The sequence below is a fragment of the Thermobia domestica genome, chromosome 12 (assembly GCF_964235325.1).
Source record: "Thermobia domestica chromosome 12, izTheDome1.hap1.1, whole genome shotgun sequence".
NCBI lineage: Eukaryota > Metazoa > Arthropoda > Insecta > Zygentoma > Lepismatidae > Thermobia > Thermobia domestica.
In genome coordinates, this window is record NC_137465.1 from 119701164 (window position 1) to 119722112 (window position 20949).

Consider the following 20949-nt stretch of genomic DNA (forward strand, 5'->3'; position numbering starts at 1 on the left):
AATTATACCAAATGTAGGACTAACGTTAGTGCTATTAGCGTTTACGAGATATTAAAGATTTTTGGTGGGTGGGACAACTTCATATGAAGCTCCCAACCCATCTTTATGCAAACAGATTTTCACAGAACTTGACGCATCGTAAGTGCATCGTTAATATACTTAAGCGCACTAAGCACTATCCTTAGTGCTATCATATTTTGGGATTTATTGAAGATTTATGGTGGGGGCCAACTTCAGAAATATCAAATTTCATATAAATTGACGTAGAAATATGGGGTTAACGGCAGCCGTTAGTGCATCGTTAGTGCACTTAAACGCATTAAGCACTAACGTTAGTGCTACCATATTTTGGGATTTATTCAAGATTTTTGGTGCGGGCAAACTTCAGAACTATCAAATTCTATGCAAATAAAGGCAGAAACATGGGGATAAAGACAATCGTTAGCCTATCATTAGTGCACTTAAAAGCACTAAGCACTAACATTAGTGCTACCATATTTTTGGTTTTATTCAAAATTTTTGGTGGGGTGATCAACTTCAGAAATATCAAATTCTATACAAATACAGGTAGAAACATGGGGTTAACGGCAATCGTTAGTGCACTTAAACGCACTAGACACTAACATTAGTTTTACCATATTTTGGGATTTATTCAAGATTTTATAAATATCAAATGTCATACAAATTGGGGCAGAAATATGGGGTTAACGGCAATCGTTAGTGCTCTTAAACGCACTAAGCACTAACGTTAGTGCTACCATATTTTGGGATTTATTCAAAATTTTTGGTGGGGGCCAACTTCAGAAATATCAAATTCCATACAAACTGTCAGCATTTTCTAGAAGCGCTAATGATGCACTAACGAATGCATTAATCACTTTGTTAGTGCTCGAAGTGGGCGCAAATTCACGCTGACCGTTAAAGATATTTTACTTTGAGCATATACATTAATAAAGCACAAACGTTCGGGGTTGGTGCACGAAGAAGCACTAACGATGCAGTAATGATTGCACTAGAAGAGATGATTAGTGCTTTTTAATTTGGCAGAAATTTGGCACAATGAGAAACTCCCCTTAAATTTCTTATGTGTTTCGTGACATCTAGCTGGCCATAACTACACTAATAATGAAGCACTAACGAAACTGATAGTGTTTTCTAGAAACCACCAATGATGCACTAACGAACGGCACTAATTTTTCGTTATTGGTTGAAGTGGGGGCGCCAAGCTCATGAAGGCCACCAAAGGTTTTTTGTTTTACTTGTAGCACCTACATTAATGAAGCACTAAAGTTAGGTGTTGGTGCACTAAGAAACACTAACGATTTCAGTAGAAGAGGTCAATACTGCTTTTGATTTTGGCGGAAATTTAACGCAATGAAAAATTCTCCATGAATTTCTTATGTGATTTTCATGACATATAATTGGCCATATCTACATCAGTAGTTAAACATTAACGAAACCATGTGTGTTTTGTAGAAACACTAAGGATACATTAACGAATGGGCTTATTTTTCGTTAGTGCCTGAAATGGGTACCAAGTTCACGCTGACCCGCAAAGGTTTTTTAATTGTAGCACCTACACTAATGAAGCACTAAACTTATGAGTTGGTGCACTAACGAATGACACTTATTTTTTCTTAGTGTTTGAAGTGGCTAGGGTAGCGTGAATTTGGCCCCCAAAAGGTTTTTATTTGTAGCAGCTATACTAATGAGGCACTAACATTGGTCGTTGATGCACTAAGAACCACTAACGATGCACTAAGATTTGACACTAAATTTATCATTAGTGCGTCAAGTTCACGGACGTCGTTAGTGCTTCATTAGTGTAGGTGCTACAATTAAAAACTTTTTCGAAGGCAAGTTCACGCTGCCACAGACACTTCAAGTACTAGTTAAGAAATTAGTGTCATTCGTTAGCGCATCGTTAGTGCTTCTAGTGCACACCTAACGTTAGTGCTTCATTAATGTAAGTGTTACAAGTAAAACACCTTTGGGGGTAAGCGTCAACTTCGCACCCACACTTTAAGCACTAACGGAAAAATAGTGTCATTCGTTAGTGCTTCTATAAAACACTAACAATTTCGTTAGTGCTTCACTATTAGTGTAGTTATGGCCAATTACATATCACGAGACTCACATAAGAAATTTATGGCGAATTTTTCATTGAATCAAATTTCCGCCAAATTCAAAAGCATTAATGATTTCTTTCAAAGCAATTGTTAGTGAATTTTTAGTGCTTCTTAGTGCATCTACATCTAATGTTAGTGCTTTATTAGTATAAGTGCTACAATTAAAATATCTTTCGAGGTCAGAGTGAACTTCGCGCCCCCTTCAAGAACTAACAAAAAACTTATTGCCATTCGTTAGTGCATCGTTAGTGCTTCTAGAAAACACTAACAGTTTCTATGGATTTTGATAATTCTGAAGTTGGCCCCAACCAAAAATCTTGAATAAATCTCATTTTTCATTGCATTAAACTTCCGCCAAATTAAAAATCACTAATGATATCTTCTAGTGCAATCGTTAGAGCATCGTTAGTTCTTCTAGAAAACACTAACTGTTTCAATAGTGCTTCAGTCTTAACGTAGTTATGGACAATTACATGTCATGAAACTTCCATAAGAAATTTATTGGGAATGTTTAATTGCGTCAAATTTCCGCCAAATTCAAAAGCACTAATGATCTCTTGTAGTGCAATCGTTAGTGCATTGTTAGTGCTTCTTAGTGCACCAACACCTAACGTTAGTACTTCATTAGTATAGGTACCACAAATAAAATATCTTCGGAGGTCATGCTGAATTTGCCCCAACTTCAAGCACTAACAACAAAATTAGTGCCATTCGTTAGTGCATCGTTAGTGCTTCTAGAAAACACTAACAGTTTCTATGGACTTTGATATTTCTGAAGTTGGCCCCAACCAAAATCTTGAATAAATCCCAAAATATGGTAATGCTAACATTAGTGCTTAGTGCGTGTAAGTGCACTAACGACTGCCTTTAACCCCATATTTCTACGTCAATTTCTATGAAATTTGATATTTTTTAAGTTGAGCCCCACCAAAAATCCTGAATAAATCCGAAATTATGGTAGCACTAACGTTAGTGATTAGTGCGTTTATGTGCATTAACGATGTACTAACGATTGCCGTTAACTCCATGTTTCAGCCTTTATTTGTATAGAATTTGTTTTTTTGAAGTTTCTCCCACCAAAAATATTGAATAAATCCTAAAATATAGTAGCACTAACGTTAGTGCTTAGTGTGTTTAAGTGCACTAACGATTGCCGTTAACCTCATGTTTTTACCTCTATTTGTTAGGAATTTGATATTTCTGAAGTTGCCCCCACCGAAAATCTTAAATAAATCCCATTATATGGTAATGCTAACGTTAGTGCTTAGTGCGTTTAAGTGCACTAACGATTGCCGCTATCCCCATGTTTCTACCTGTATTTGTATAGAATTTGATATTTCTGAAGTTGGCTCCCCCACCAAAAATCTTGAGTAAATCCCAAAATGTGGTAGCACTAATATTAGCTTAGTGCTTTTAAGTGTATTAACGATGCACTAACGATTGCCGTTAACCGCATGTTTCTACGTCAATTTGTATAGAATCTGATATTTCTGAAGTTGGCCCCCCATCAAAAATCTTGAATACATCCCAAAATATGATCGCACTAACGTTAGTGCTTAGTACGTTTAAGTGCAGTAACGACGCACTAGCAACTAGCGTTAACTCCATGTTTCTACTTCAATTTGTATGAAATTTTATATTTCTGAAGTTGCTCCCCCCACCTAAAATCTTCAATAAATCCCAAAATATGGTAGAACTAACGGTAGTGCTTAGTGTGTAAGTGCACTAACGACGCACTAAAACGATGCGCTATGTTTTGTGAAAATCTGTGTGCAAAAAGATGGATGGGGCTAACTTCGTATGAAGTTGCCCCCACCAAAATCTTCAATATCTCGTAAACGCTGATAGGACTAACGTTAGTTCTTAGTGCACTAATGATGCACTAACGAAGTTCAACGTTTGGTGTAATTTGGGAGAGGTGGGGGGGGGCAACTTCAGGGACGTTGCATGCTTTTGCTCGCTCTTCACGCCCCTTGCTTTAAAACGACGTATTAATTAAAAGTCTGGACTTTTCGCTTTCAATTTCAAATTCATCATAGTTTTTAGTGCAACAATTCAAGTACTAATATACAATGCAACTTAAAGCAATTTCACAAAACTCATGTGCTATAAATAAAACTAAAATTCACAAATTGTCTACTGTCAGTAGAAAGTTATCGACATGTGTTTCAGCAAAGAAATAAAAAGTCATAATTGGATTTTCCCTATTTTTTACGGAAGGAAATGCAAACACATTGTCCGTGGTTAACAAAGGTTTTTAAGGGCATCATTATCTCAGTATTGAAACTTTCTATTTGTTCTCTTTTTTCGTATTCAGACTTTCTGTGATCAATTAAAAACTACTGGGGATTTTTTTATTTGCACACGTGAAATTTACACAGTTAAATGAATCTATTCATCTCTTGTTTATCTAGATTTCGTTCTCGTTGAAAAAAGAATGGCACAGGAAAGGTATTACAAAATCCTTCTTCCGGTAAAGGTTCTCTAATGACAAGCAAGCTAATAAATTCAAATATACTGTATAGACATCAATCAAGTTACAGAATTGTAACTTGCAAACATTTTTTTCTCTATTAGCTTAAGTACTCATGAAATTTCTATTTTATTTTGAGGTACCGTTGTATCGTATACTGTATATATTCATAAGATAGATATATCGCTTAGCAATTAGTTTCGAAGCTATATTGTGATGGGAGGATTTAGCCTATGTAATAAAATGAAATGAGATCTTTGAGTTTTACGTCCCATGGTTATGCCGGCTAGGTTAAAGGAGACAGTGATAATCAAATAATGGATGATATGGCGGAATGAAGAAAGTGGGAGGAAACGGGAGAAACCCGAGAAAACCCACGCAAACTGTGTTTGTCCACCACAAAGTTCACTTGGCGCTAGCTGGGATTGAACCAGGGATCCCAAGCACCAGAAGTGAACGGTCTACCACTGAGCCACCGCGGCCCTTAGCCTATGTAATATCAACGCTAAAACTGATCTAAAAAATCAGCTTCGAAACACTCACCTTCCAAATTCCGAGTAGTGCTTACCAAGAAGAGGAGACGAAACATAAAGTTCTCTTGTCTCGTCTTCTAAAGTTTGTAGACGTTTCCGTGTCGAATCGCGAAGAATTATTTCTCGTTTGGACTTGATTCTCGAAAAAGCTTGTCTTCTCTTCTCCAGTTCTATTAAATTTTGTTCATTTATGTTCTGATGTTTTTTCGTAATTTCAACTAAAAGTTATCAGATCCTTCCGCATGACGACATATCCACAAAGTGTTTGACATGACATTTAGGCATAAACCATGTTTATTATTGGCATATATTGCGCAATGACATGCACATCTTTAAATGTTGATAAATAGGTCTACTCTTCACTGTGTTCATACAATATTTTCATGAATTTATAGGTTTTATATTATAAATCGTGGAAAAGTAAAACAGTGCCTAATACCTAAGACTTCAGTGAATTAGTGTTGTCCACCAGACTCGTGAAATTTCTCATCTTGTCTGGAATTTGTATACTCTTGAATAATTTTCGGGGCGATTCGAGAAATTTCTCGCCTTGTGAGCAACACTAATAACTAGTATCAGTCCATAAGTAAACATAAAGTCCTGTAGCTAGAAGTTAGTCATGGCAGCCGAGACTCAGTTCCCTCTGCGATCTTCTTCATTCCTGTAAAGTTCAGTTGTTTGTTAGTATTTGTGTGTGAATGTAAGGTGAACTCAAGTTAAACACCTGGGGGGCGTGGTGGCTCAGTGGTAGAGCATTCACCTCCGGTGCTTGGGGTCCCTGGTTCGATCCCAGCTCGCGCCGTGTGGAATTTGTGCGGACAAACACCGTGCTCGTGGGTTTTCTCGGGGTTCTCCCTTTTCCTACCACTTTCATCATTCCACCATTTCACTCATTTCCCATTATCACCGCCTCCTTTAGGCTAACCGGCATAACAGTGGAAAGTTAAACTTAAAGATTTCATTTCATTTTCATTTCAAGTTAAACACCCGAATAATTGTTTGTGTTCTGGCTACCAACCTGATGCTACATCAGATAAAATAGCTGCAGAAATGCAAATTCACTTAAAGGCAACAAAAAAGTGCTTTCCAATCCCACCAACACTTGACATCTGTGTTTGAGAGCAAACAGTCGTATTTTCTATTTCTTTTATCGTCTTTCATCTGATTTCCCAATAAATTGCAAGGATAGTATATATCGTATACAATCAATTAAATTCATCTGATGTTGACTCGACTTGGTTGGTGGTAGACCTTGACTACCTTATTTAGTGCACACGTTTATGAAATATCCTAAGGCATAAAATGTTCTGATTTACCTTCGTACCACAACGAGACAAGTTAGTTTTCTTAAGCCCATCGAGCTTTTCAGCATAAAGTTTAGTTTAATACAACGAGAGATCAGAGTACTTTCTGCTAATTTCTATTCCTAACAGATATCATGAAGATATAACAACAAAAAAGTTTATAATCTTTATGTTATAACCTCATTTTGGTGTTGTTTTCTATCACATGTAAAACTGGGTATCGCCTGTAAAACTTTGTTGATTAGTTTTCAATCCAATATCTACTCTTCTAACTCTATTGGAAGTTTATATTTGCTCAGATATATCGAATGGTGCAAAGGTATTCAGTTGGGACTAAACTTTGAGCTTCAATAATCAAGGGATATCCAACTTTATTTTTAACAAATAGCACATCATTTATAATGTGAACTTACGCTGCAGAGTGAATTAGTAATGGCACATTTAAAATCGTTTGAACCTTTTGATGTAGGTACAGGTAACATTGAATGTTACCTTAGAACATTTCAACAATTATGTGCAGCCGCTTCAGAAGAAAAGGAAAAACAGATTTCAATACTATTAGCTGTTAAGAGTAACAGAGGCAAGACAGAGATAGTACATCTTGGGAAGTAAATAGGCAGGAAAAGAGAAAGAGGAAGAGGAAGAAGCGACCACAAATAATTGTTAGAATTTACGAAAAAAGATGCTAACTTTCGAAAATAAAATTAAAATAATTTTATTGTAGATATGGTGTACTATTGTTTAGATTTAAGAGTAGCGTAATGGCAAACGTTAAATTTAAAATGATTAAATTTTGTACAAAAAATGATTCTTTTAGAACAGAGGTGGATTGGGAGTTTACAGTTGATCGGATGTATCGAAAAGCGCAAAGGATACAATAATTAAAACTGAAACCTGAACTTAAATAATATGTGTAATTAAATGATTCTAACTATCTCTGCTTCTCTTTACAATTTTGCTTCTCACAATTTTAGTCCCTTCGAATTGTTCCTATATCTAAATCTAAGAAACGGTTTTTCTCTACAAACTAAGAGCATTCTTTCAAGAAGTACGGTAGTTCTATTAAGTGCTAAAGGTTTATGAAAATAAAAATGAAATGAAATTTTTAGTTTTACGTCCCACGGATAAGCCGGTTAGGCTAAAGGAGAATGTGATGATGAGAGATGAGTGAAATGAAGAAAGTGGGAGGAAACGGGAGAACCCCGAGAAATCTCACAAGTACGATGTTTGTCCACCACAAAGTCCTGAGCTGGAATCGAGCCAGGAACCCCAAGCACCGGAGGCGAAGGCTCTACCACTGAGCCACCGCGCCCCCAAGGTTTAAGATGCATTTTATATTGAAACGATATAGATGATTTATCTTCTTTACATATGTATCTCTCGTATATTCTATTTCTTCTTAAATAAACGTGTTATCTATATATGAACGTGTATTCTAATTTCTTCTTAAATAAATAAAGAATTTAAGTCTTAACAATGTTTACAGTATCCCTTTATAATACAATGCACGTTCCTGACAATCCACGCTTTTATTCCTAGATAATAGAAGAGGGTTTTCGTATATACTTATGAACTAACAACATTTCCAGTACTTAATTAAAATTTTACAATGTTTTAACATATTTTTGCCGAATAGAAGCACGGAATACGTGATACACGTATGAAGCATATGAGTCTAATCATAAACTAAAGCAAATAATCTTCGTATTCGGTTGTCCACTCCCATTGAGATACTTTAAAAACAAGTTATTCAAGAAAGAACGCTTACACGTAAAACGTACTTTTTTGTTTGAGAAAACACGGAAATGTTCATCCATCAAATACTCAGTAAATTTTACTACAAGGGGCTCATACAGCTTGAGACGTTTCTGAAAGACAGGACCATCATGTATCTGGGTAAGAACTAGAGTGAAAAGCTACATGAGCATACACACTATCACGTTAGTGAATATGTATATTAATATATAACGTTATTTGCATTTATTGTGTTAGAACAGTTTACATCTGTAGCAGACTGTTATACTCAACATACTGCACATTGTCACTCTTATTTCATATTTCTTAGTAGTAGAACGTCTGTAAGACAGGAAAAGCAAATACATTCTAAGTGCAGCTCTTCTTTATAGTAAAGTAGCATAATCCGAGTCCAAGTGTATGTTTAATATTGTATGTATGTTAGATAATACTGAGAGTGCTTGCAAAGAGAATAGATTAATAAGAGAAAATGTTTACCTTCAGTATCTGCAGCTGATTTTTTTTTCCATTGTTTGTATTTCACAAACATATTCTTTGAACCTATATCAAGCAAAATTTATATTCAAAATAACAAATGAGAAAATAAGCAAAGCGGTAACTTTGAATATTTTACTTATAATAGGAAATTTTCGTTGTTATATCCACAAATACACGCGTTGAGTAACATTACAGATATATAGCATGGAAAGAGCCGAGTGGGTAAAGGCAGATTGTTACTGATCGGGAGGTCGGTAGTTCGAACCCACTTCAGGGGAGTCTTTTTTAAAATATTTATTTAGTTAGTTAGTTAGTTTTGTTATATATATATAATTTCACACAGGAAGAGAGAGAGAGAGAGAACATTGGCGGGTAGTCGCGAACTCAAAGCGGCGGATCAGTGGCGGCGGCATAAATGTAGTTTCGTTGGAGACTCGTCAGCAGCAGTCTACGGCGTTCCGCCATTTCGTCGTTGGAGGTCCGTCAGCTATTCGCTGCCGTCTTGCTAACGGGGAAAGTATTTCATTGCAAAGACTGAAATTTTGTTATGGTATTTTTTCCCCTTTCAAACTACATCTATTCTTATGCTATAAATGTTTAAATGAATTCACTTTATGCGTGAAGTGATAGTTTATTTGAATGAATTAATTGTGAAATTAATGATTGTTACATTACAGAGATAGCTGTAATGTAACAAAAATACGATTGGCTTCTAAAGAAATGGAAACACCTTTAGTTTGCGACATACGATATATGAGGTGGCTACGTGTGCAGCTCCTGGCCACTGCTAATTCTGTGTTCGGTGACCGTGGATAGTTCGTCACGGAGGGTACAACAGAGGATAGTGTCAAAGCGGGCAGAATGTGGTGATGCAAAATCGAAGATCTTTTTCAGTTTCAAAGAGGTCAAATTATGGATGGGTCGTTAGTTAGCGCGAGTGTAACTAAAATAGAAAGTGTGTTAGATGTATCGCGAGGAAGAGTGTCCAAGATTATGTCTACCTACAGCATTCTTTCCAAAACATCGGCGAACAGTAATCGTGGACGAAAGAGAAGCTCAGTGACAGAGATCCCTGAACTCTGCAGGTAGCGGATTGTCACCAAGAACCACAGATACAAATAAAGGACCACAGAGAACAGCAAGAACAAGTGATAGAACAAGCGAATGCATAAAAATTGACTGAAGTGTCATCGTCTCAAGCAACATGCAAATAAAAGAAATAGAATCGAGAACATGCAAATTTTATCGCCGATGACTGAAAATTGTAATATAGTCCTCTTTAATCCTCTTTGACATTATTTGCAACAATAGGTCTTGTTTATGTCTGGGACGTCTCCCTCCCAAAAAAAGCTCATACTCCAAACTGTATATATACTCGCAAACCTATCGAAAAATATCGTGGCAGCTTTGTAATACTGTGGGTTACAGTTTCGTCGAATTTTGTGTTCTGTAAGTTTTATGCCGGCTAGGCTAAAGGAGACGGTGATGATGAGAAATGAATGAAATAGTGGAATGAAGAAAGTGGGAGGAAATGGGAGAACACCAAGAAAACACACCAAGCGCTTTGTTTCATGAACACTGGAATGAACTTCAACTCCTCCACTGCCCCGTCCTTTTCTCCAAATTCATCATTATTAATTTATTACCTATGGTCAATTCTGCAGCTCAGACTCAGGGCAGATATTCTCCATATTAATTGATGAAAAGATTGTTGCGCTACACAAAAAATAGCCCAGTATTCCTCTGGAAAAATTCATGACTTACGCAGAGCTTTCATTCTATAACAATCTGAGCGGTGTTAATGAGGTAAATGCATTCTTTTCAAGTTTTTACATCAATTTGCTTACACATGTATTTCATCTACTTCTAGAACTTAAAACGATTTATTCAACATATTTTCATGTTCCATTTAATATTATATCCTTGTAAATAAGAAAACAATTGTATCATCGTTAGGATAAGATTTTTTTTTAAATTTTAGTTCTGTAATATTTTTCTGTAAAAGAGCAATTGTGTAATTTATTTTACTCAATCGTTAAGTAGATTCTATACTTCAATATTTGTCTCCCTCCCTCCTCGCTGGTTTTAATGGCTAGTGCTCGTACCTTTGGTACACAGGGCCGTAGGATTAGTTCCTGATGGGGCAGAGTTGAAATCTGAATGCATTAGAGTCCTTCGGATTCCAGCTTAAATGGTAGGCAGAAGTCTCGTATAGCCTAGGTGCTGAAAGGACGTTACATTCTAATCCAACCACTTACCATGTATGTTTCCAACTAAGCGTTAAATTGTGTAAAGGTGAAAATAACGGGAAACTATACATTGACGCACAGCAATATGTAAAATTCCAATAGCTTAGGTTTAATTTATTGATTGTAGTTTAAAGGTTTTATTTAGCACCAATTCTTTCTCGAGTAACTTTAAATCTGTACTACATATGTAGAGATATGCTAAATACTTAAAGCGTTGTGAAAAACAATATAATATAAATGCATTTAGTACGAGAATTTAAAATTGATACTTAAATATTGAATCACAAATATTCTCAGAAAAGAATTTAAAGAAAAATCAAATGTTCCTGAACCAAAAAGGCGGAAATTAATTACTTTTCTCCTTTGGACAAATAGAAGTGCCTGACAAGTGCTGGCAGTTTACTTTGTATGTCTGCTGAATGCGCTGCATATTAGATTGCTAAGTAATTGAAGTATACTGCATGTGTCTAAAGTACTTTCAACCTTTAGTGTACAGATGGTGGTTATGGACGTATCAGCATTAAATTAAATTTTCAAGTGACACGTGAAAATCAATTAGTGGTTTGTGTAATTTTAGGAGACAGAATACGACGTATTTTATATTTTATCCAGAAGACAGACAAAATTACCGTTTTTGAAATTATTGGCCTGAAAGTTGAACACTTCAAATTATATAAATTTTATGAAATTAGTATTAAACTGAATTCACATTGAGCTATGTGAACTGTGATAATGATGGAATTATCTTCAAAACTTCCATTAAATCATTTTGTAACGAAGTTTTGGGTTATTATGGTAGTCTTCTACTATTACAGTTTGCAACCTAATTCCTAATTGTAAGTTTCTTAAATTAGAAAAAAAAAAACAAATGTGTTAATGAAAATAATTGAAGAGCTTCAGTTATCAAAAAAAATTCTACTGGCGCCATAGGAAGTTTTTATTGTTGAACATGTTCACCCAATTGTCGGTTTCTGGATACCTCAAAAGGCAAATAAATTTATATAATTTCATGTTATTTCTTAGAAGACTGACAACAGTTTGAATATCATTAAATTATGAGAGGAGGGGGTAAATATATTGTTACAAATTATTGCTCTCTATTTCAATTTCTGCTTATTTCAAAGAGAAAACCAGATGTTACGATTTTAATTAATATAATTTTATATTATATCTTACAAAACGCACACAAATTTGCACCGCCTGCTTTTTCTTCGAAAGTGTAGCCCCTCCTCTTTGAAGTAACCAGAAGCTGATAGAAGGGGGAGACATTTTCAGAGAAATATTGCAACTTGTCTAATTATAATGTAATAACATAGAAATCTAAAAGCCTAGAACGGTTACGATAAATAATACTTACCTTTAATTTGATTAAGTATGTTAATTCTGAAATAGGCATACATTTTTAACGTGAAAGTTAAATTCAATATGATACTGCATGTCTCAAAATGTTACCTTGTTAGCATCCTTAAGGCTACAGAAAGTACTTTCGTGAGAATCTCATTATAATGTCGTTAGTCGGTGTAATGTCAACATGTAGATTTTTGTTGCAGATCACGTTCACAACTTTTATATTATATGTTTTTTCGTTTTCTTTCTTTTTTTTTTTTTTTTTTTAAATGAAAAGTACGACAATTCTCTACAAATGTCGTCTCCGTGAGAAAGCGATATTAGAACATTAAGGTTTCAAAAGCCAAATGCACTTGCAACAGGGAACGAATTCTTAAGTACTTTGGTACCACGTCGCAAAGCTGTAAATTTAGAGATTAATATTAAAAGTCAAAGAGTGGGTTCCGAGTTCTGTAAGTTAGTAAGTAAATATTGCAAATAGCCTATGTAAAGACAATGTATAATTTCTATCGCAATGTACATAAAGGGTGCTTTTTAAGAAATAATTTGTAAGTAGTATTGTATCACAGGTAGTAGTGTATCACCGTTACGAGAAAGGAAACAAAATATATGAGCACATAAAATTTACTATTTAACAGTGTATTTTATACACATTCATACTGGTATGTAGTACATAAATAAACAGCCTGTTTCAGCAAAATAAAACAAATTATTATTGACAACGAAGAACATACGTTAATAGCACTATAAATATAGGTCATCCTCGGTCTTAATTTTGTCGAAAGTTTAGCATCAGAAATTACCCTCAATATTATATATATATATATATATATATATATATATATATATATATATATATATATATATATATATATAGGTGTGTTAGCAATTATTATTTACTTAATAAGATCTTTAATTAGTAAATCTTTCGTGTTTCACAAAGTGTGTGACTCTTACGACACGTCCCGAATACTTCTATATACTAAAACTCAATATCTTATTTAACCTCTTTATTCTCAATCTTTTCCGTATCACTTATACTTCGCTTATGTCAATCTATGAACTCACATCCTATCCTAGATCATAATCTCAAATTATGTTTCTCCATATCTTCATAATCTATCCATCATCTTACATCACAATTATCTATAAACTATCTCATATCATATGTTATTTACACATCCTATTACTCATTTTACTTAGAAACAGTAAGTGTTACATTTATAAACACTTTGTGCCCATCTCATATTCCAACAATACTATATATAATCCTTTTCTGAGCTTGTTCTGATCTCTTGATTTATTATCTTTACACATTACTTTCGTCAAACAAGAAAACAAAAACTAAAATGTAAGAGTTAGTGATAATTTTAGGCTATATCTTCTTACCATACTGTGTACTTTCATCTCGGTAGTGTTACAATGGAAAATATGATGAGAACATACTTTAGTATCAGTTTTATCTGAATAGCTGTCATTCATATAAATTTTTAAGTTTACAAGAGAAATATTTTTCTTGAAATTCCATGCATAAGGATTTACATTGAACCACTTAATTTTCTTGAGTTTTGATGACATCTTATCAATTGACGTGTATCTCTTTCCCGGACAATGTTTCTTCCTAATAATATTGCAGAATTGTATCGCCTTTATCCTAACACGAAAGAATATAATATATATATATATATATATATATATATATATATATATATATATATATATATATATATATATATATATATATATATATATATATATAGTTTCAAGTAAGCAAAAATCTTATTATACAAATTACCTATGCAAAATAAACAATAAAATATAGAATTATATTATATGCAACATAAAGTTAATCCATATGAATGCAATGCTCAGAAATGAAATGAAATGCAATTTCTAATTTTACGCCCCACGATATAATGTGTAAGCTAAAACAGACAGATGGATAATGAACGCGAATGATCATGAAATAGTTGGTGAACTGAAAATATGGGAAGAAACGGGAGAACTTCGAGAAAACTTTCGTAAACGATGTTGTCTTTCACGAACTTGCACAAGTGGGGATCGTATCAGGGAGCTCTTACAGCAGAGATGAGTGCTTTGCATCATACTCAGGGCTAAATCGTCAGCGATAAATACGGCTAGAATTCCACATTAAGTTGTAGGTACAAAGCTTCTCTATTCTAAATACTGAAAACAAATACTAAACTGCTATCCCCTAACAGTTATTTAGAATACCGAAGGTTGTTCAGAATATTGCAGTTTACTGTCTTTTTCCTGGATTCTGGTTATATGACAAAGGAACAAAGTAAAATGCAAACAAGTAGAATATCTGATATTTTATCTGATACAAGTATCTTAACAAGAGACTGAACCTGGAAAGCCCTCGACTTAATAATTTGTATACTATTTGAAAAGCAATATAATTATCTCTTCTTTCACCTTGAAAGATTTTTTAAATCATCTCATACGTTCTTCAATATTCTGTTTTTCTGGAATTGGACGAGTTTGCTACAAAGTTCTTAATCTTGAAAGTTCCAAATATTTCTTTAAGTCAATCGTGTAATATCTGTTTGAATGTTTCCTAGTATGTATTAAGGACTGACTAACTTTATTATACCCTGTCAGAAAAAAAATTCTAAAATGTTGACTAAGAATAATAGAAAAATATACATAATTACTTTCATATCCGCTTTAAATAAAATCTTTAATGTCCCACAAGTTTCGATGTTTGGAATAAAGGCAATGGATGAATAATGAAAGTAAATAATTATTAAAGAATCTGTAGAATGAAAGTGTGGGATAAAATAAGAGAACCCCGTAACAACTCAGACACAATATTGTCCACCACAAATTTACATGTTCCAGGGTCGAACAGAGACCCTTCACTCTAGAACGAAGCACTATTACCCCTGAGTTCTTACTGACCTTTACCACACGCCTACATTTATAACAACAACACACCACAGTTCGGTTTATTTATTGGATGTATTGTATCCACATAAAATACTGTTGCTACTTACTACGATGATTAATCAATGATTACACACTATTTTCTTTCATTTAAGTGCACTATATTTCCTAGTAATTGGTAATTACTTCACAGTAATTCAATATACTTCTATGACGTCTTCTTGAATTATATAGACATATAGATAAACAGGTACGTGAACGGAACTGTTGCCTCGGTAACCGGATTATTGTCATAACGATGAATCAACAAACATCTTTATCTAACGATGGCAATATAAAATATTTACAAAATCAAGATTATTCATGACATTTCTTATAACATTTCTTCTTCTTCTAATCTGTAGCTAGTGCCAGATAAAATAGCATTTTTGGCTTTAATCTACTGTAAATAAAACAAAGAGTTTGTTTGTCTGTCTGTGTGCGGCCTGGGTACCAGACGAGTGGACCGGCCAGGCCCCAGACCAAGACGAAACGTTTTTTTTTTTTTAAAAAAAAATTCGAACCAGAGGGTTTCAGGAGGGGAACTTTTAACGGGACATGTAAAAGTAGAAGAAAATGACCGATATTAGTGTCGAATTCATACTTTTCGCGGTCGCTGAGATCAATGGTGATACTCCGATCGCATTAACTTCCAAATTCACCCCATTCGGCCGCGGGCCGGGGGTCACCGGGGAAATACCGAGACATGTGAAAATAGTCCAAAATTACCGATAGTTTTCGCTTAAAGGAATGGTGATACTGCCACAGGTGTTGACTTCCAAATACAGCATCCATGCGAAGAATGGATATTTCAGTTAGTGCTAAAGAAAATAGAAGAAGAAAATATATCGTTGTGCATTATTACTTTCAAGATATCCCTGAAATAGATTTTTGAAAAAAGGAAACTAACATTCAAGACAAACTGCTTGTCATCATTTATATTCACTAATGTTCACCTAAAGTTCTAATGAAATACTAATGCACATTCTAATTAAAGTTGTAATAATATTATGACTAGAACATTTTTATCTAAGCTTAGTGCTATGAATTAGACCCTTAACTTCATGTAGCACCACTGTATCACTGTGTAAAACATGTTTTAAAACACCGTAATATTTAGTTTCTTACACTCATCTAATAAAATATATCACTTTATACATATATTAAAGATTTAACATTCATAATGAAGTCAAAATAACGACAGTTTCGAAACTGCTATATTACCAACCTCACCCAGTAACCATTTCCGTATGCTATTAATAGGATTTCTTTTACAAAATGAAACACAACAGATATATTTTCTTGTGTACAGTCACTTGTTAGTTTTCTACTTACTTGAACCACATTATTCCATTAATATATTCAGCATTCTTTCATATTTGTGAAGAACATATAATAAATTTAACAAGTTGCACACAACTTGAGTGAAATTTTTAAAACAAAAAGAACCAAAAACATTATTTTCGCCTTTTGTTATATATTAACATTTGTGAAATTAACGTGCATTATAAAATGGTTTCCATATTATATTACACCGTAATTGATTTTGCAGTCGTCTTAAACTGTCACGCGAATAGAAGTGCTCTCCATGTTCCTGCCATAAAACACATCCATCATAATTCTCTTCTGTCATTGCAGAGCATAATTTAATGTATAAACGAATTTTAATTTCAGTAAGTGTTGCACGAAACAGACGTTAAAACAGAAAAGATGGTCAGTTGAAATTTAGTTTGAACACATTAGTGATAATTAGGTACGTACATAAATATTGATTTACATGCGGTAGTGTGTACTATAATGCGTATCATTGTTATATAGGTATAGAGGACACATAGATATACAGTATGCTCGAGTTAAAATATACAGTATGCTCTAAAACGACACCAAAAAGCTTTGGGAAGTCTATCTTCATGCCAAAATATGAAAAAAGTACTAACAAACATAGGTGAATGCGTCATTTCGGAGCTATACCCACCGAAAATTGGTCAGAGTAATAAAATCATAAGTCGAAAACGAAATATTTACAAAGAGATGAAGAAGTTGATGGTAAGGATAGAAGTCATAGATGTGAAGATGATGATATGAAGGTTAAAAATAACCATCATTAGAGTTACAAGAAAAAAGAAGAGAGGGAAGAATAAAGAAAAAAATGAAATGAAATCTTTTAGTTTTACCTCCTACGCTTATGTCAGCTAGGTTAAAGGAGACTGTGATGATGAGAAATGAATGAATTGGTGGAATGAATAAAGTAGGAGGAAATGGGAGAACACCGAGGAAACCCACACACACGATGTTTGTTCACCACAAAGTCCACTTGGAACGACCTGGGATCGAACCAGGGATTCCCACGCACCAGAGGTGAACGCTTTACTACTGAGCCACCGCGGCTCAAGAATAAAGCAAAACAGTCGATGATACAGGGTGGAAATCGTTAAAACTCAATAAAAATACATGGATCAAATGGATGCACAGCGCGTTAAAATATCGAGTCAGGGTTCTAAAGAAGAAAAAGAATGATTCAAGGCAATCGAAACTACGGAGTAGTGGAATAAACAAAGAAAAGGAGACAAATGGTATTCAAATGAAAATTTTTATATATAAGAAGGAAATAATAGAGTTCTTAAAAGAAAAATTAACAGGGAGGGATGAAATTTTAGAATAATTTAGGTGTGTCTACTAACATATGCCAACTTATTGGACCGAAATCCGGGTGTCGACATACACAATTTTCATCCACACATATCTCATGTAATAATAACCATTTTAGCATGGGGCCAATTTAAAGTGCATTCTCATAACAAACAAGCATTTAATTTTAAGGTAGAGCAGCAAATGTGTTAAGATGGATAGTTTTGATTGGATAAATAAAACTAGAAATATCAGATTAGATAATTATCCAAAACTGGTGTTGTGGCCTTACGTCAAATTCGATAACAACTGTCATACTGAATTTTGAAGTTAGGTTATGAATTGATTGAATTTGGTAATGAAGTCGAATAATAAAAAGTGTGTTATCAATTTGTAACCAGCATGTACTCACCCAGATTTTGATCAGTGAAGATTTGAGAGGTTGATCCTTCTTCTCTGATGATCACTTCAAAACTCTCTCGAGTTCACTCTTCTTTTTTGTCTAACTACCTTTTCTTCTTAGCTTTTGCTAGTGTCATTTCTTCCGCTTACAATTACATTTTTAGAATTACCTCATAACTTGAAGTAGGAAGTGTTTGTTATTGCCTTGACACATTGCTACATAACATAAGTTATATTTCCTATTAAAAGAATGTTTTATCTAGACATAGTTTTGAATTGTTACGAGACTTCCTTAATTTCTTTACACGTGTGAACGACCTAACAGCACCAGATTGGGAATTGAGTTTTATTTGCATTTAAAATATGAAAGTTTACAAAATAATAATGTCAAAATTAATAAAATATTATTTGCCCTTTACCGAATCGCTTCAGTCATATTACATTCCTCCCCGCTTGGATATTCGGCATCTCCGATGTCGACATAAATATTTTTAAAAAAATCAAAGTAACACCAAACCATAAAAAAATGGAATATATGTATAAGACATTTCATTAAAATAAAATCAGTTTGTAGCAAGCTGAAATGAATGAGTGATAAAACACTGCTTAGTCCAAGATAATCATATCAAACATAAAAACGAAGTCGTTATGATTGCGTTTGCATATTACAAGGTCAGTATTACAGTCACAAGAATATGCATGCGTCCTTGCAATGTCACAGATAAAGAAAAATCTCCACACAACAAAACAGAAATATAGGTCAGTTTTAGATTGTTTGTGTTTTGTGATGGAATGAGTTGTATGTGTTGTCGAGATTTATTCGCTGATATATTGGTAAGTATGTCTTATATCATTATACGAAACAAAAAGGTCGCTCGTTTTTTCTTTAAAAAAATACTGATTTCATATTACGTGAATTTCTATCACCATAACTATTTGTGGATTCACTCTCACTTTTTTTACTAAAAATTAAATATGCACTAAAACATCACACTATTTACATAATTATATACAATATTTTCACTATTGATACGACATTATTTCACACATAATCACTTATCACTGTTCACTTTCACATATAGATTTGGGGGAGGAAAATTCACACTATAGGGGGGTTTAGACGAGTATTTCCTGGTTCATCCTATTTCCAGTTGATATGGCAGGAATCCAGATGTGTCCTCTTCTGTTGGCACTTGCGGAAATTTTAGTGTCCATGGAAAATATATTGGTGGAATTAAGTCGTTAATATAGTCTTGATGTAGAGATGATTATTTATTAGCATATAGGTATAGTCGACATAGCCGTCTTGAATATATTCTCTATAGTCGATAGTTGGTGATTTGTAATTACAAAATTCTTGGGGTGTTTAGAGTGCATGCATGTTGGTTTGATTGACAGGACACAAATTCGACTTAAGAAGAAATATTTGAAGTATAGTTGGAATAAGTAACTATGTAATTTAAACCATGAATGCGCAGAGAAATATTATCTGAAGAAAAATTAGGTATGTTTTGATTTTGTTCATTTTCGTAGTAGATATCCTCATATCCAGGGTCTAGTTGAGGTAAAGATGGGATTTGAATAGAACTAATTTTCTGCTGTGGCTGTTGAATTACATTTTCTGAAGATTTTCTGCATTGAAAATAAATAAAATGGCTAACATAAGGAAAATTAAGTTAGAAATTACAGTCAATATAATTATATAGAATATGGCGAAGTTCATGTTGATTATTTGCCTATAAAGGAAAACAGAAGAAAATACTATATAATTTTAGTATGGGAGTTTAATGAATAGATTTATAATTACATAAGATACAACATAGCTATATTTGTTTCATATGTGCGTACACATTTCCAAAAATTCGCTTTGTGAATACCTTTTTGTGTACCTATTTTCCTCCCAGTTTGATATCTTCGTCTCGCTTTGCAAGAATTTGATTTTCAAAACTGGAATTTTTCTTTCAAAGAAAATAATAGTCTGTCTTTGGATTTGCTTTGCAAATCACGTTATGACTTATCTGATTACTTCAGTAAAATAACCTAGGTTTATATCATCATATTGCAATAATATTTTTCGTATAAAGAAAACATTTCATACACTATTCGTTTGTACGTGCTTAAAACCTTTTAAAGTTTCTTCATTATGTGAATGTAATTTCATATTTATATTCGATAACTCCCTCTTAATTTTAAATAACTTTATAGATAAAAATATGATAATGAGAGGCGACAGTACAGCACTTGTAGTAGATATTATTAATAGCAATGAGATTGAGTCATTAGAAATTTTTAAAGATGGAGTGTAGGCATTTAATTATTTTTTCTATTTGCTGCGCTAAAGATTCCAACTTATTCGAAAAGTGTCCATATGAGGAGAAAATGGAAGATAAGTGATGTTAGGCATTAAAATTTTTATGAGTTAAATTTAAAGTGCGTTGTGAGTCAAGAATTTGATCGGCTATTGTTATAGACTCAAAATCTTCGTACACGAAAAATGAAGCATTTTCATAATTGACGTTGACACTGCTATAGGCTGGTTTTCCGTGTATCCTTTTAATTAGGTGACCATTTACATTGTGTGGAGAGAATTATTCTCAAAGGAGTATGCTTGAAAATAAACTTAGCATTTGTTTCTTTAGTTTGCATTTCACAAAATTCTGTCGAGTTATGAAACAATAAGTTTGATAAACATTTCACTTTAGG